Below are 17,241 nucleotides of genomic sequence, written 5' to 3'. Positions count from 1 at the left end.
TCTGCTGTATGAACAAGATTTACCCCGACTGCAGAAAGTTCCATTGTACTAGAGGAGCAAAGTTGCAGGTTACAGCCTCCAGCCCAGGGTTTCAAGAAATGTTTTAGGGACAGATTCAATAAAAGATAGGTTGGATGTTGCAACACCTAACTTTGAGGGAGCTTCCCCCACAGCAGAATCAAAAACCCAGAGCTAGAAGCCTAGACCAGCATTTTCTAACCTTTTTCACCATGCAGCACACTTACATGGCTTCTCCCACTCCACGGCACACTGACCGTACGTGGAGTGGGGGGGGGGGGTGGGAGGGACAATGGGGAGGGGGTGGTGAGAGGCCAAAAGCAGTGTGGGAGGGGTGGGGGGTGGTGCGCGGCCACCCACAGAGCAGCGGGTGGTGTGGCACTTGAATGACTAGCTGGAGTCAAGCTCCCTGTCTGGCTGGCTGGGGGTGTGGTGGGGAGTGCGGCTCCAGTCAAGCAGGGGATGTGCTTCCAACCCAACATTTCACGGCACACCTGGACATGCCTCACAACACACCAGTGTGCCATGGCACACCGGTTGGGAAACGCTGGTCTAGACTCCCTATACAGTACAAGGGAAAAGTTGTGTGCAATCCAAAAAAATGCAGATGCAGACCAGGAGGCCCCCTCAACAGCTAGGCAATTAGATGTGCTTTGCCCACAAGAGTGTCTGAAATTCCACCCTCTTCCCAGGGATGAAGAGAGACATCCCCTTTTACTTGAAACTTGGACCCCAAAGTCTTCTCCCAGAAGTAAATGCCTCTAGCTGTTGTTTGAACTTCCACATACAATATGGATTAGAGAAGAAGGCAGAGCTGCTCCACCCCTTTTATATAATAGCCAAATGCATGAAAGTGCAGAAACTGAGGCACATGAGTTCTAGGTCTTCCTCAGCTATCTCCCCAAGATGATACCCTAACCACTAGGATTTTTGGCTGCAGCCATGTTGGTCTAAGGACACAGGCAGGCAAGGTTCTGTGGGTAGATTGCACCTGAAAGCTTGCAAAGAACTTTTTCCCCCCACTACTCAGATAGTCTAATAAAAGATATTACATCTACCCAAAGAACCTTACCTGCCTAACTGGTAGAATACAGGCAAGGCTGGGGGGCAGGGGTGGCAATCTCTAGCTGTTGGAGCTTGGCTACTGTTCAGAAAGGAGTATGAGATGCAGAAAAGGAAGCCCGACTCTAGGGACCCACTTTCCCTGACCTTCCTCTTGTAGCTAACATACTTATAGAAACCCTTATTATTACTCTTCATGTCCCTTGCTAGCTACAATTCCAGTTGCACTTTGGCCTTCTTGACTTCATCCCTGCATGCCCGAGCAATATTCTTATACTCCTTCCAAGCTATTTATCCAAGCTTCCACTTCTTGGAAGCTTCCTTTTTCTGTTTAAGCTCACTGAAGTGTTCTCTGCTAAGACAAGCTGGTCGCTTGCCACATTTGCTTTTCTTCCTGCACATTGGGATGGTTTGTTCTTGCACCTCACTAAGGTTTCTTTAAAGTACCACCAGCTCTCCTGGACTCCTTTTTCCCCCTCAGACTGGCCTCCCAGGGGATCCTGCCCATCAGTTCCCTGAGCGAGTCAAAGTCTGCTTTCCTGATATCCAGGGTCCATACTGTGCTGCTTTCCTTTCTTCCTTTTGTCAGAATCTTGGACTCAGTCATTTCATGGTCACTGCTGCTTCTGAGAAAAAACTTTCATGTTCAGAAGTTTTGTAGGCTCAAATCAAGATTGCTATAGCCAGACATGATATCCACCAATTTGTGCTGACAAGTAAAAAAGCTTCCTATACCTGTATGTGGAGTACTGATAGCGACACAGTCTTCAAACCCGCCCTTAAAGTTACCTTAAGTTTATTGATAGGGGGAGTTTCTGATAAAAATTATCTACAGTTTGCTGAATAAAAAAAAATGCTTTCAAAACACACTTTCATTAAGAACTAATGGCTATTAAACCAAATAAAGCATTAACTGTTTCTGCCAAATTGACATTTTTTCTAGTCACAATAAGCCAAATTTTCAATGGTGTAAAGGTATCAACAAATGTAGACAAGTTGCTAGACAGATATCCAATTGGCATCTAAGCGTCAGTTGTGTACCAAGTATATTGGTACATAATTCTGACTGAAATCAATGGAAGCAAGGAATCTAACCTGCTTAAGTGTTAAGTAGCTTTGAAAATGTGATACTAAAAGTTTTGTTTATGATTTGGTTTGGGTATTTTGGTTTGTTTTTGAAGCAGCAGGCCTCCCCTTGGATTTTGCAGATTAGAAGAGGGGGGAAAAAAAAACTCTTAATTTTTCAGATCTACATCAGTTTTTCAACTCTGAACAAACTAGTCCTAATGAAAAAATAGCCTATTGGCACCTACTACCTATACTAAAAATAAAGGTGATTAATGACAATGTTTCTCTGAAAAACAGAAAATGAAAACGCTCACTTTTGGGAAAAAAATTAAGTAATTTGATGCAAAGCCTGAAAAATAATACACTTAGAATAATATTTTATGCTGTGACATTTTTAAATTTAACCTCAAAAGTTAGATACTTTTCTCATTACTGCTATACATCAAAAAAAAGCAGCATTCCAACTCAAAAAATTGTGAACAGCTCACTGATTCATCTTTTTTTTTGTTTCAATTATGTTATCAAATTAGAGTAAGTGTAAAGTTTAGTTTAATTTTAAATAGGCTTATTTTTAAAAAGAAAAAGTATTTAAATTATAATTTGTTATAAATTATACACTTGTTATACTTAAATAACTTTTTATTCATTTTATTATTTAGTTATAACTTTGTTATAGATAAAACCCAATTTATTTAATGAAAAAGCTGTTGTTTTTTTATCCAGGGCACCTACCACATTCTCTGATGATGTCAGCATCTATTCTGTCTGGTGACCTCACGAAAGCAGAGGGAAGGAAACATCTGAGCAAAGGCATGGCTGCTGGTAAAGGTTACAGTAATTGTCTTTAACATGGAACTGCCCTTCTGGTTTGACTCCTTTGATGGAGAGGGGTGGCTTCCTACCCCAGAGCCAGTTCTTGTCTAATCCTGCCTGCCTCCTTGGTGTGGGAGGACTGAAACAACCATAACTGGCTGGAGCTACATCTTGCCATGCAGAACTGGCCACTGACACCAGAAATAAATGATGTCAAATGAAGCGGATCAGCTGTGCCAGGATGTATCCCAACACAGCTGATCCACTTCACTAGCAAAACATACATAGTCTATTGTCCTGCAGCATCAACAGGCAACTTGTTCTCCAGGAGCTCAAGGGGCCCAGACCTGTGCATCCTAGGAATTCCTAACTAGAATCAGGCCCCTCAAGTCTTGGGAGTCCCTGCCTGGCTTTTCCTGTTTACCGAGACAGGTCTCCAGGATCTCCAGGGCACAACTCAGTAAGCAAGAAAGGTTGGGCTTTCTCTGCTTACCTAGATGCACACCTGGGATCAGAAAACCCAGGGGAAAGCTAGGCAGGTGCTCCCAGAGCTTGAGGGAGCCAATCCATTATAGAATTCCTGAGGTGCAAAGGATCAGGCCTCTCCAGCTCTCAGAGAACCTGCCCCAGGCAGCTGGAGAGTGCAACCAGCTTCCATCTGCTGGCAAAATATAAGACAACATCCACCATTAAGTAGTAACACGAATCGATACCACTAATTTTGGGCATCTGTGACAAAAAAAGAGGTAAGGATATCTGTTTGCTTCACCTTTGTACTGGCAAAACGTTTTTTAGAGTGGCACCAAGGCAACAAAAGGTGATGTCCATTTCCACCCTGAGACTACCCAACCCCTTTCTGACCTGAGGAAGAAAAGCTTAGGTTTATCAAGTCCAGGCTGTGGTACAAGAGATAATGTATTCTCACAGAAATAATCAATCACTTCAGAACTAATTAGCCAGAGAGGAGAAAAGATGACAGATCATTCCTTTTACCTCTGGCTCTTCTTGGCACAGATCTCCCTGTAGTCTGCACACCTTAAAAGGGGAAGTGAAGTTGTGAGAATCATCTCTCTCAAAAAACAAAATGCAATGCTAGTACACTGTCTGGAATTACACCAACATGACTGAAACAAACTATCAGTCTAATACTTTGTAATTAAAGCTTTGAAATGGAATATGCCTCAAAAAAAATTCTGGAGAAAAGTTCATATTTTCTGCAGATGCAGAAAAATATGGAAGAAACTTCAGGACATGGGACAATCTCCAGTTGCCAATGACTGACAGGTCTGGTTTTTCCCCCCAAGTTACTAGTAGGCTGAATACCCATTGTAACACTCTGTGGGCCTCAACACAAAGAACTTCAGCAAGAGTAGCTTCATATTGAGTTTCTCCATCAACTACAATTAGCATATTAATTCAGGCATGAGATACAAGAGGAGGAAGAGGAACCAGGCACCAGATCCTGCTCCAGGAAGGTAAACGACTCAGGGCTTTCTGTGCGTTTGGTTTGCTGAGTGCTTGTTTGGTAGTCTGTGTGCCTGGGTGTGTGCTCTGAGCAGCTGGGAGCACTTATAGATGGGTGATTAGTGCCCGTGTCTCATAAAACCCTAGCAAGGAGGTGGAGCCAATCCAGGTCCAGGATGGTACTAAAGGAAACTCCCAGAGCAACAATTGAGCGAGAGAGTGAGCGAACAAGGGCAGGAAACAGGACAGTTTGCAAGCGGTTTGCAGGTCAGTTTTTGCCATCCCACTCCCCTTTGAAGCGGAGCCTTTAAGGTAAGCTCTTTCCGTAAATAAGAATAACTAACCTACATATATTTAGTGCAAGTAGCTAATACTCAGCAGTTAAACAAGGGGTTTAAGTATTGGTTTAACTAGAGTTCAGAGCAAGTGGAGAATTCTCCAGGGAGTTTGCCCAGAAACGTACTCAGCTTCCTTCACTGTAAGCTTGGTGAAAGAAGCCGGTTAGCAGGAAAAAGGGAACCTTTTGGGACAAAGGAGCAGCGAGTAGGCCAATTTTCCAGGGAAGTTTGCTACAGAAAGTCTGTTTGGAAAGAAGGGTAGGAAGAGGGAGGTGGCAGATTAAGAGACCCAGAGAAATGGCCAGAGCCACTGTCAGGGCCAGCTCTTCTACTGCTTAGACCTGTGAGGTGCATCTGTCCAGGAAGGACCACTCACTGTTGAAACTTGCACCCAGATCCTGGTTGGGTGGTGTGAAGACAGCAGCTTGCAGGTTCCTTCCAGTGACATCCAGGTGGTGTAGTGCCTGCAATGTGAGGTACCTCCTGGTGATGGTCCTCAGGGAGTAGTCACGAAAGCTACAGGAAAAGGTGGTGAGGCTCCAAAGCATCCTCTGCCATGAGGACTTCAGGGACTTGATGCTGAAGGAGACCTTTAGAATAACAAAACAAGGATTGCCAGAGACAGCACTACAGAAGAAAGACTTAGTCCCAGGAAGGTGGAAGCTGGAAGCATGTGATGTCTGGCAGCAAGCAGAAGTCTTCATCTCCACCTGAAGCAGTCTGCCTGGAAAACACATATGGAACCCTAGCAACAATGGAGAAGGAACAGGAGCATGTTCTGTTGTGGAAGAGATCAGGCCAGGCACCCCCAAGATTGGAAGGATTGAGACCACTACTACAAAGACTAAGCAACAGTTGGTAGTGGTTGGAGACTCCCTTCTGAAGGGGATGGAGGCATCCATCTGCCAGCCTGACCTGTTGTCTCAGGAGGTCTGCTGCTTACCCAGAGCCCAGATCCAAGATGTCATGGAAAGATTATGGAGACTAATCCAGTTCTCCGACTACTACCCCATGCTGCTCATCCATGTGGGTACTAATAATACTGCCAGGGGGACTCTGAGCAGATCAAAACTGACTACAGGGCTCTGGGTGCAAGGATGAAGGTGAAAAGGGGTTCAGGTGGTGTTGTCCTCAATCCTTCCAGCCGAGGGGAAGGGCCTGGGCAGGAGCAGCTGCATCCTGTAGATCAGTGCATGGCTGCACAGATGGTGTTGCCAACAGGGCTTTGGCTTCTTTGACCATGGGTGTTGTTCCAAGAAGAAGGATTGCTAGGAAGAGATAGATCCACCTGATGAAGAGAGGGAAGAGCATCTTCACAGACAGGCTCGCTAATCTAGTGAGAAGGGCTTTAAACTAGGTTTGCTGGGGAAAGGAGATCAAAGCCCTGAAGTGGGAAGGAGGTAACCTAGAGGAAGCATAACCAGGAGGTGACAACAGAAGAGGCCTTCTCATTCTAAGTACGGCAACTGGCCAGTTACCTCAGGTGTCTGTACACAAATGCACAAACCCTAGAAAACAAGCAGGAAGAATTGGAAGTCCTCACAGTCAAAGAACTATCATGTGACTGGAATAACAGAGGGATAGCTCACATGCTTGGAGCACTGTCATGGATGAGTATAAACTGCTCAGGAAGAATAGGCAGGGGAGAAGAGGAGGAGTTGCACTGTGTGTAAAGGAGCTCCAGGATGACTGCTCAGAGCTCCAGGATGAAACTGAAGATGGGTCTGCTGAAAGTCTCTGGGTTGGGGTCAGAGGGCAACAAGGGTGATGTCATGGTGGGTGTCTGCTATAGACCACCAGACCAGGAGGATGAGGCTTTCTTCAAACAGCTAGCAGAAGTTTCCCTATCACAGGCCCTGGTTCTCATGGGGGACTTCAATCACCCTGACATCTGCTGGGAGGGCAACACAGCAGTGCACAGGCAATACAGGAAGTTTTCAGAGAATGTTGAGGACAACTTTCTGGTGCAAATGTTGGGCAGGCCAACTAGGGGCCATGCTCCTCTTGACCCGCTGCTCACAAACAAAGAATAATTGGTGCGGAACATAGTAGTGCACAGCAACTTGGGCTACAGCAATGACGAGAAGATCGAGTTCAGGATCCTGAGGAAAGGAAGGAAGGAGAGTAGCAGAGTAAATATCTTGGACTTCAGAAAAGCAGAATTCAACTCACTCAGGGAACTGATGGGCAGGATCCCCTGGGAGGCCAGTCTGAGGGAGAAACGAGTCCAAGAGAACTGGTTGTATTTTAAAGAAAAAGCTTACTGAGGGTGCAGGAACAACCCATCCTTTTGGGCTCCGGGAGTGGTGCGAGATGCACAGGTGTAAGCCCGTTGCGCTCCCACGCCCCAAAGCCCCCCAGCAACCAGGAAGCACCCCCAACTGACCCCCAGCAGAGCCACAGGTGAGCGGGGCTAACACAGCCGTGAGGAGGGAGCTGAGAGGTATCGAGGAGGGTCTCGCCCTGCCCCGGCTCCTACTTCACCCAGCCCCACAGAAAGCCATGCAAGCAGGAGTGCTTGTCTGCCCGGCACGCAGCATGGGAGTTTGCATAGGAGGGTGAGCAGGTGGGCCTGAGGCTTCTGGCACTAAGCCATAGCCAAGGATCTGCATAGTAATAGCCGAACTACTACAAGGACCATGTTGGGTGAGACACATCACACCCCAAGGCTCCTCCCTGCACCTGGACTCCCCTGCTCTGACACTGCTCTGGTCTCCACCCAAACCCATGGTTCCGGTATGTACCCAGACGGAGCCTGCAGTCCCTGCCCACCCCACCAGGACCCTTAGCCTCAGCCTCCACTCAGACAGAGCCCCTGACTCCTCGTGGAGACTGCCTAGCAAGACTTCAGACAGCTGGGTTTGGGGACTCAGATACCCCCCACCTGTGGGGTGTGCTCAATGGTGGAGGCCCTGGAGTGCCAGATTAGGGAACTCCAGGCAATGGTCCAGCAGCTGCGCTCCATTAGGGATGCGGAGCAGGACTCTTACTGTCAGGCTCTCCACCCGATGGCTCATGACAGAGTGGTGGAACCTAGGAACTGCCACGACATCTAGCCTGGGGTTGCCTGGATGACGGTTGTCTCCAGCCCAAAGGGGCGCAACACCAGCATTACCCCTGGATGCTTTGCACCTTTCGCATCAGAGCCAGCCATTCCGCCGGCTCCAGCGTGTGAAGATGCAGGACCAGAAGCGCCTGCGCCTAGAAGGCGCAGAGTTATCGTGGTGGGTGACTCACTTCTTAGCAGGACTGAAGGAACGATGCATCGCCCTGACCCCTTGGCCCGTGAGGTCTGCTGCCTGCCTGGAGCTCGTGTCCGGGATGTGACGGAGAGGATCCCAAACTCCTCCGGCCCTCCACCTACCATCCCATGCTCCTCATCCATGTGGGCACCAATGACATGCCACGGAGAAGTCTGGGCTGGATCATGTGCGACTACAGGGCTCTGGGATCTGGACTCAAAGGTCTGGGGGCACAGGTAGTTTTCTCTTCAATCCTCCCTGTCACAGGACATAGGCTCCAGATGGACAGATGCATCGGCAAGGTGAACAGGAGACTCCAGCGATGGTGCCATCATGAGGGGTTTGGCTTCCTCGACCACGGTCTGCACTTCAGAGAGTGGACTGTTGGGAAGGGATGGCTTCCACCTCACCTGGAAAGCAAAGAAGCTCTTCTCGGACAGAATGACTGACCTTGACAGAGCTTTAAATTGAGACCACTGGGGGACGGGCAGTCTACTAACAGTTTTAGCCCAGGTCATGTCAGCTGCACTACCAATACCTTGGGCAGCCTAAGGGATCCCACTCTGGTGACAGCCCGAGGAAAGGCCCCTCAGGGAAGCATTGGGCTTCACACGGCAGACTTAACTGCCTGTATGCAAATGCCAGGAGCTTAGGAAACAAGCATGAGGAACTCGCCCTTCTCCTATGTATAATGACTGTGACCTTGTAGGAATTACGGAGACCTAGTGAGACTCCACCTATGATTGGTCAGTGGCAGTAGAAGGTTACACTGTGTATAGGAGAAGACCATGTGGGGAACAGGGGTGGGGAAGTTGCTCTCTATGTCAAAGATCAGCTCACCTCCCTGCAGATTAGGTTTCCAAACCAGGAAGGGCATCTTGAGACCCCCTGGATCAAGATATAAGGAGAACATGGGGAGGGTGACTTACTTCTAGGAGTCTACTATAGACCACCCCTACCACCACCAAGAGGAAGACCTAGATTGGGAATTTATTAGGGAACTGATCAAAGCCACATGCTCCCAATGCTTTATCATCATGGGAGACTTCAACTTCCCTGACATCTCTTGGGATGATTACACGGCCAAATCTGACAGGTCGTGTAGTTCTCTCACGTGCATCGATGACCTCTTCCTAACCCAGGAGGTCTATGGGCCAACTAGGGGAGAGGCATTGCTGGATCTGGTCCTGGCCAAAGGAGAGGACCTGGTGAGTGATCTGCAGATCAAAGGGAAACTTATCAACAGTGACCATGAATTGGTCACCTTCTTAGTTCCCTGAAGAGCAGGCAAGCTCCTCAGTAAAATAGAAGTCCTTAACTATGGGAAGGCAGACTTCTGCAAATTGAGAGAACTGGTCAGTTAGGCAATCAGAGGCCCCCCCACCCCTCCAGAAAAGGGAGTACATGAGGAATAGTAATTGCTCAAAAATAGTCCTTGAAGCACAAGGTAAAGCCATCCCTTCTCGCAAGAAATGCAGTCAACAAGCAAGGAAGCCCCTATGGCTGAATAGGAAATTATTGGACCTCATTAAGCTCAAAAGAGTACCCTACACCAGGTGGAAAACCGAAAGCATTACCAAAAAAAATTACTCTGCACTCGCCCGCACCTGCAAAGAGCAGTTGAGAAAAGCCAAGGTACAAACCGAACTTAGGCTTGCAATGGGGACCAAAGACAACAAAAAGTCCTTCTTTAGATAATGTGGGAAGTAGGAAAAAGAAGAACAGTATTGGGCCCCTGAGAGATCCAATTGGGCAACTGACATCAGATACCCAAGGAAGGCCAATCTCCTAAATGACTTTTTTGCATCCATTTTTCACTCTCCCACAAAGATCACACAGCCAGGAATGACACAAACCAATCTGGGAGTGGGTGACAGGCCCAAAATTAATGTGGATCAGGTGAGGGAACACCTTGAGAAACTGAACATTCACAAGTCTGTGGGCCCAAACGGAATGCACCCAAGGGTCTTGAAAGAGCTGCCAGACATTATTGCATCCCCCCTGGCAGGGATATTTGAAAAATCGTGGCACTTGGGCAAGGTCCCGGATGACTGGAAAAGAGCCAATGCGGTACCACCTCTATCTACAAGAAAGGGAGGAGTGATGACCCAGGGAACGACAGACCAATCAGTCTGACGTCCGTCCCTGGAAAAATCCTGGAGAAAATTGTCAAGGGATCCATCAACGCCAAACTAACGGAAGGCAAGCTTCTGAATGCCAGCCAACGTGGCTTTGTGACTGACAGGTCTTGCCTGATCAACCTCATCTCCTTCTATGACCAGGTAACATAATGTCCTGGACAAGGGAGATGATGTTGACATCATTTACCAGGACTTCAAGAAGGCCTTTGACCTAGTTGCCCATGATGTCCTCATGGTTAAGCTGGGGAAATGTGGCCTAGATCATCATACGGTCCGATGGTTAGGCAACTGGCTACGGGGTCAAGCCCAAAGAGTACTAGTTGAAGGGAGCAAATCAACGTGGTGCAGTGTTACCAGTGGAGTCCCTCGGGGCTCGGTACTCAGGCCAGTACCCTTTAACATTTTCATCAACAATCTAGATTCAGGAGTCAGATGTGAACTGGCCAAGTTTGCAGATGATACCAAATTATGGGGGAGTGCTGTCACACCACAGGACAGGCTGGGGATACAGGCCAATATGGACACACTCTCAAGATGGGTCGACCAAAACTGGATGACCTTTAATACAGAGAAGTGCAAGGTGCTGCACCTCAGTAGGAAGAACCTTCAGCATACTTAAAGGCTCGGCAGCACTACGCTTGCTAGCACCATGACCTAAAGGGACTTGGGGGTCTTGATTGACCACAAAATGAATGAGCCACCAAAGTGATGCGGTGGCAGGTAAAGCTAACCAAACTCTGATGTGCATTCACCGATGCATCTCAAGCAAAACCAGGGAAGTCATCCTTCCACTTCACTTGGCCCTAGTAAAACCGCAGCTGGAGTACTGCATCCAGTATTGGGTCCCCCACTTCAGGAAGAATGTGGAGAAGCTTGAGAGAGTCCAGAGGAGAGCCACTCGTATGATCCAAGGCCTGGAGGGGAGGCTGTGGTACTTGGGACTGATCAGTCTGGAGAAGAGAAGGCTCAGGGGGGACTTGGTGGCAGCCTACAACTTCATAAGACAGGAACATCAGGACCTGGGAGAACATCTGTTCACCAGAGCTCCCCAAGGGATAACAAAGTCTAATGGCCATGGATAACAAAGTCTAATGGCCATAAACTCTAGGAAGGTCAATTTAGAATGGATATTGGAAAAAAGTTCTTTAGAGTGCGCATGTCCAGGGTCTGGAACAAACTCCCCTCAGAGGTGATACAAGCACCTACTCTGGATTCCTTCAAAAAACAGCTGGATTTATTTCTTGCTGGGGTTACTTGATCCCAGCTGACTTCCCACCTATGTGAGGAGGGCTGGACCCGATGACCTCCTGGAGGTCCCTTCCAGCCCCTAATGTCTATGAAATCTATGAAATCTTGACGCACAGGAAGATTAGCAAGTATGGCATAAGACCAGCTTGGCTTATCAGAGATCTCTTCAGTGAGCTAAGACACAAAAAGGAAGCTTACAAGTGGAAACTTGGGCAAACAACTAGGGAGGAGTATAAGAGTACTGCTTAGGCATGCAGGGATAAAATAAGAAAGGCCAAAGTGCAACTGGAGTCACAGCTAGCAAGGGATGTGAAGGGTAACAAGAAGGGTTTCTACAAGTATGTCAGTAACAAGAGGAAGATCAGGGAAAGCGTGGGTCCCTTATTGAATGGGAGAGGCAATCTAGTGACAGATGGTGTGGAAAAAGTACTCAGTGCCTTTTTTACTTCAGTCTTCACAGGCAAGGTCAGCTCTCAGACTACTGCACCTGGCAACACAGTTTGGGGAGGAAGTGAGCAGCTGACAGTGGTGAAAGAACAGGTTAAGGACTATTTAGAAAAACTGGACATGCAAAAGTCCATGGGGCAGGACATGACACACCCAAGGGGGCTGTGGAAGTTGAATGATGCGATTGAAGAGGCACTGTCCATTATCTCTGAAAACTCATAGGAACTGAGAGAGGTCCTGGATGATTGGAAAAGCACAAATATATTGCCTATCTTTAAGAAAGGGAAGAAGAAGGATCCAGGGAACTACAGACCTGTCAGTCTCACCTCAGCCTCTGGAAAAATCATAGAGCAGGTTCTCAAGGAATCCATTTCTAAGTATTTGGAAAAGAAGGTGATGATTAGGAACAGTTAGCATGGATTCATCAATGACAAGTCATGCCTGACCAACCCAACAGGCTTCCATGACATGTCTGGCTCTGTGGATGCAGGGAGAGCAGTGGACATGATATACCTTGGTTTTAGCAAAGCTTTGGATACAGTCTCCCACAACATTCTCACAAGCAAAATAAGGAAATATGGGTTGGATGAATGGTCTGTAAGGTAGACAGAAAACTGGCTGGATCCTCAGGCTTAATGTCTTGATGTCTAGTTAGCAGCCAGTTATCCAGTGGAGTACCCAAGGGGTCAGTCCAGGGGCCTGTCCTGTTCACTATCTTTAACAACTATCTGAAAAATGGGATGGACTGCATCCTCAGGAAGTTTCCAGATGACATCAAGCTGGGGAGACTAGAAGATAGACTGGATAGTAGGGCTAGGAATCAGAGAGACCTCAACAACTTGAAGAACTGGACCAAAAGAAATCTCATGAGATTTAATAAGGACAAGCACCAAGTCCTACACATAGGACAGAACAATCCCACGCAGCAGTACCACCTGGGGACTGACAGCTCTGCAGAAAAGGACCTGGGGGTTACAGTGGACAGTAAGCTGAATATAACCCAGCAGTGTGCCCTTGTTGCCAAAAAGGCTAAAGGCATACTGGGCTGCATTAGTAGGATAGTTGCCAGCAGATTGAGGGAAGCGATTCTTCCCATCCAATCAGCACAGGTAAGGCCACATCTGGAGTGCTGTGTCCAGTTTTGGGCACCCCCACTACAGAAAGGATGTAGACAAATTGGAGAGAGTCCAGTGGCAGGCATCAAAAATAGTTAGGGGTTGATGAATCTGACTTTCTACTATTTTATATATTTTCCCCCAAAAAAATATATCTACACATTGCATTACTTGTACTCAAAATATTCCCCCCAGCAAATTCCATGTTAACGGATATGGGTTTTTTGAGAGTCAGTCAGCACATGTAGGCCTACAAAAATAAATTTTTAGCTAGAGCCCAAATGCAAAAAGTTCATAGTTTATAGTTAACACATAAAGTAAAACAAATATAAATAACAAATATAAATAACATGTAAAGTAAAACAAATATTGCATAAAAAAAATTATGCCCCTTGGTAGCACAAAAGTAAACCTGTATAAAATTTCACATCAGTTTACTGCCTATTGTATGGGAAACAACCCCAAGAATGTATGCCATAATTTAACCCATTTTTAAAACACAACTGTAACTAAAGTTGCTAAGACATATCCATAGTATACATGCATACACACATATAAAACAAACTATTTTATAATCATCTATCAGCTCAAGCTTATATATATATATATCTATCCAGATTTCAGAGAACATTCAAACAAGTAGTTCAGGTACAGCCTATAACAGAAACAGTAAGAAAGAGGTCCTGGATGATTGGAAAGGATGAGAGGTCCACTTCTTGAATATAGTTTAGTTTGATTTTAGGTTTATCAAAACATATAAACATAGAAGTGTGCATGTAAATAGTATGCTATTTTACTTTTGTTATATTTATCTATAAACTAAAAAGACAGGTAAGGCTCCTACATTAATAAGGGGAAAAGAAATATTATGCAGTTTTTCAACTGCAAATTTTTAGGTTAGAACTATAAACTGATTCAGAAAAAGAGCCCCCCCCCTGCAGTATTCTACCTCTTCTCGTTATCAAGAATTAGCATAGAAATTAACATGTAAAAAAATACCTGCCCTCCCCCCACCCTCAGTTCTGGTTAAAGAAATCGTTTCTCTTCTATAATAGATGAAATACAGAAAGGGAAAAAAAGTTTCTCTTACCTTAAAATCTGCAATTGAATTAAACCTCTGAGTCAGAAGTGCCCTTCACCATGAAACAAAAAAATCTGAAAGCCACAAAAGCAACAAAATTTAGTACCGAATGCCTTCTGCTTAATTATCAGACAAATTACATCTCATGTTGTTGAAATCTGATATTCAATTCCCACTGGAGACAGGAAGTACATAACCACAATAATCTTATCCCATTATCCCAGGATAATTTTAAAAAATGAAAAGCTTTACAAAAACTGTTTGCAAGTATTAGTTGAGCTGCAAAGCATTAAATCTGATGCCCTCACTTTATTTCAATTTACCCGTAATCAAGCACAACTCACATTTGCAGGTATTTCAAACCAAGCCAAAATGTAATGATTTGACCCTTTGTATCAATTGGTCATTGTAGCTTAATACCTAATGAAACTCACTGTTTGAGCCATACCAGCGTTTACATGTATACAGAATCCTGTTCTTTGACACAAGGCGCTAAAAGATGTGAAAACAAACAAACAAACAAACAAACAAACAAACAAACAAACAAACAAACAAACAAACAAACAAACAAACAAACACGTTCTCCACTGAAAGCAGCAGCGTGTTACTTCGACCCAGACGCTTCAGCAGGGCTTTTTAGTGCTTTTAGCTAAAGCCAATTCAATTGGCTATTAGATAAAAGAGGCAAAAAAGCCCCAACTAAAGCAAGCTCCTGATCCCTACAGACGCTGGGAAAGCCAGGTGCAACTAACATGCTGCCTCTTCTGGGCATGTACAGGGCTTGGTGTGGGAGTGTGCTGAGTTTAAAGTAAAGCATTGGGAGTTCCTCCCCCCTCCCCACATCTACAAGCAGCTATAATACTTCTGGTATATTACAGGCTTCATGGATCTGCCTGCTTCTCTTTTTATCTTAACCGACTAAAAGATGATAGAGGACTGCTGTAGTTATGTTGCAGTGAGATGGTTCAAAAGTATTTTGTGTCTAGAGGCATGTCTAACAACTCTTGGTCCAATAAAAATTTCTCCCAGGGAAAAGGTTGCTGCTAAGATTTTGTTGCCCTTATCATATCACTGCAATAGAAGAGTAAGAGTCTACTGTACCTTGCTAACGGGAGCAGAATTAGAAAAGAATAAATCAGAAGACAAAAAAAAAAGGGCAGGCCAAGTTCAATTCAGGCACTTGACAAAACCTGAAAAGCATATAAATAATTGTAGGACAAGCCTCCTACCTTACTTGCCACTGTCATGTTTAAAAGACTATTAAATAGCACCTCCCAGCACTCTGTAAGGTTTTCACTTCCACCTCCACAGGATACCAAAAAACACAATACATAACCCTAAAACACAATACATAACCCAACCACATCAGCAGGGATCCAGGTTTTCTGTTAGCCACAGAAAATGCGGTAAAACCCAGATTTTTTCATTTTGAGGAGAAAAACCCAGTTTTTCTCCTTAAAAGGAGTTAAAACACAGGATACAGTGGGTTTCCCGTTGAAGGCTGGAAGAGATGCAGCCTGCAAGGGGCTAGGGGAGCAGGCTAAGGGTGGCCAGACAGGGGATGCCATGTGTATGTGCACACTCACACATGCACGTGGCTGCCAGGCAGCCTGGAGAGCAGCTCCCTGGAGGTAACTCTGAGGTGGGTGGGGGGTAGGATTGAGGCCCCCGTGGTGAGGGAGGGAGGGAGTTGGGCAGGACTAGGACTAGGGCTGATGCCCAGCCAGGGCAGTGCGTGGGGCTTGCAGCTGCAATATGCAGCCATAGGGCCCTGGAGAAGGAGCAGGTTGGGGTCACAGGAAGCTCATCCAGGGAGTGGGGCAGAAAATGAGGCAGGCTCCCTACTACTGCCTGCACTCCCAGGGGGAGCATGTGGGGCATGTGTCCCCCAGATTTGAGCATAGGGCAGGGGTAGGTGCAGGCTGGCCACCGTGTGCTCAGGCTCCCTGCCCTGTTGCCCTCCACCCAGGGCCTCCGGGGCTGAGAGGGCGGGACCCAGCACAGCAGGGCAGGGAAGTCCAATGCCACTGCCATGAGCCCCACACTGCCATACCGAGGTGCCCCCTGTCCGCCCCACAGCAGAGGGGGCAGCAGTGTGGAGTTATGATCCCCGCTCCTCTGGGGCAGGCAGACGGCAGCTCCCATCAGCAGCAACAAACTTCCCCACCTGGCCCCACTCTGCCCTGCAATGCTGAGTCCCACCCACTGAGCTGCAGTTGTCCTGGGGGCAGGGCAGCAGGGTAGGGAGCCCAAGCCTACAGAAGGCAGCCTGCATCTGCCTCCCCTTCCCCCCACAACAGGCTCTGTTCTGGCCGTGCTGCCCGTGGGGGAGGGGGAGCTAGTCTCCGCAGTCTGCTCCACTGCAGCAGCCACTTCCTGTGGGTGGCAGCCAGGGCTTAGGCCCTGCTACTGGGAGGCAGGGGGCTGCGGACCTGAATCCCTGGCCCCACAGCCCATGACCAATCTCCATGTTAATCGCAGTTCTCTTTAAAAAGGCAAAATGACAATGGATTGGCACAGTTGCATGATGCACAACAGACACTACCGGTCAGTCCATTCAGTAACTGATTCTTCACTGGTGCACTACCAAATGTCCTGAGGACTGTTTGTCAACTGGAGCTCATGCTGGGCAGCCTACACGCAGGATGTGGGAGTCTCCAAGAGATCTGGCAGCAACAGCATATAGTCTCAGATGGGATTGGCATCCCATATTCTGACACAAACATCTCTACATGGTCACCCCTAAGCCAGGACCTCAGGAATTTTTTTAGAGCAGAAGGAATGGCAAGTTTTAGAAAAGAAAGACTTTGAAGTGGCTGTGCCAAGGTTCCTTAGGACAGAGGTCCAGAGTGAGTGGGAGGAGTTTGAATTGAACTAAAGGTCACCTTATTGCAGGAAAAGTCTATAACATGCCATATTATGATTCTGTTTTCTGGGGAGAGGCAGTCACAGGATGTTAGGAAGTAACCATACAAACTCTCTCAAATGCTGAGAGCCAAACCCTGCCTCTTACAGGAGACCCCATAACTAGGGGCCTAGCAAACTCGAGGCAACTGCCACCCGATTTCGTCAGCAGACTGCTCGGCTAGCAGCCATTTTCATTGGCTAATTGCAACGCCCCCCACCATGTCTCTGACTGGCCGAGGAACCCTGGTAGTCCTGCCCCTTGCTACTGATTGGCTGTGTGAGCTGTTCATCATACAG

At 46.9% G+C, this 17,241-nt stretch overlaps 1 protein-coding gene across 9 annotated transcripts in view; it reads right to left on the bottom strand.

Moving 5' to 3' along the window:
- Positions 1–17,241, bottom strand: part of TANC2 (tetratricopeptide repeat, ankyrin repeat and coiled-coil containing 2) — an 806,911-nt gene that overhangs the window by 668,224 nt on the left and 121,446 nt on the right. For all 9 annotated transcript variants that reach the window (XM_059726841.1, XM_019500742.2, XM_059726842.1 and 6 more), the window contains exon 2: positions 14,047–14,111. The gene's annotated coding sequence lies outside the window, so the exon portion shown is untranslated. The remainder of the gene's footprint in view (positions 1–14,046; positions 14,112–17,241) is intronic.

This window comes from Alligator mississippiensis, chromosome 4 (assembly GCF_030867095.1).
Source record: "Alligator mississippiensis isolate rAllMis1 chromosome 4, rAllMis1, whole genome shotgun sequence".
NCBI lineage: Eukaryota > Metazoa > Chordata > Crocodylia > Alligatoridae > Alligator > Alligator mississippiensis.
Note: the sequence above shows the minus strand (reverse complement) of the source record. Positions and strands in the feature narration are given on the sequence as shown.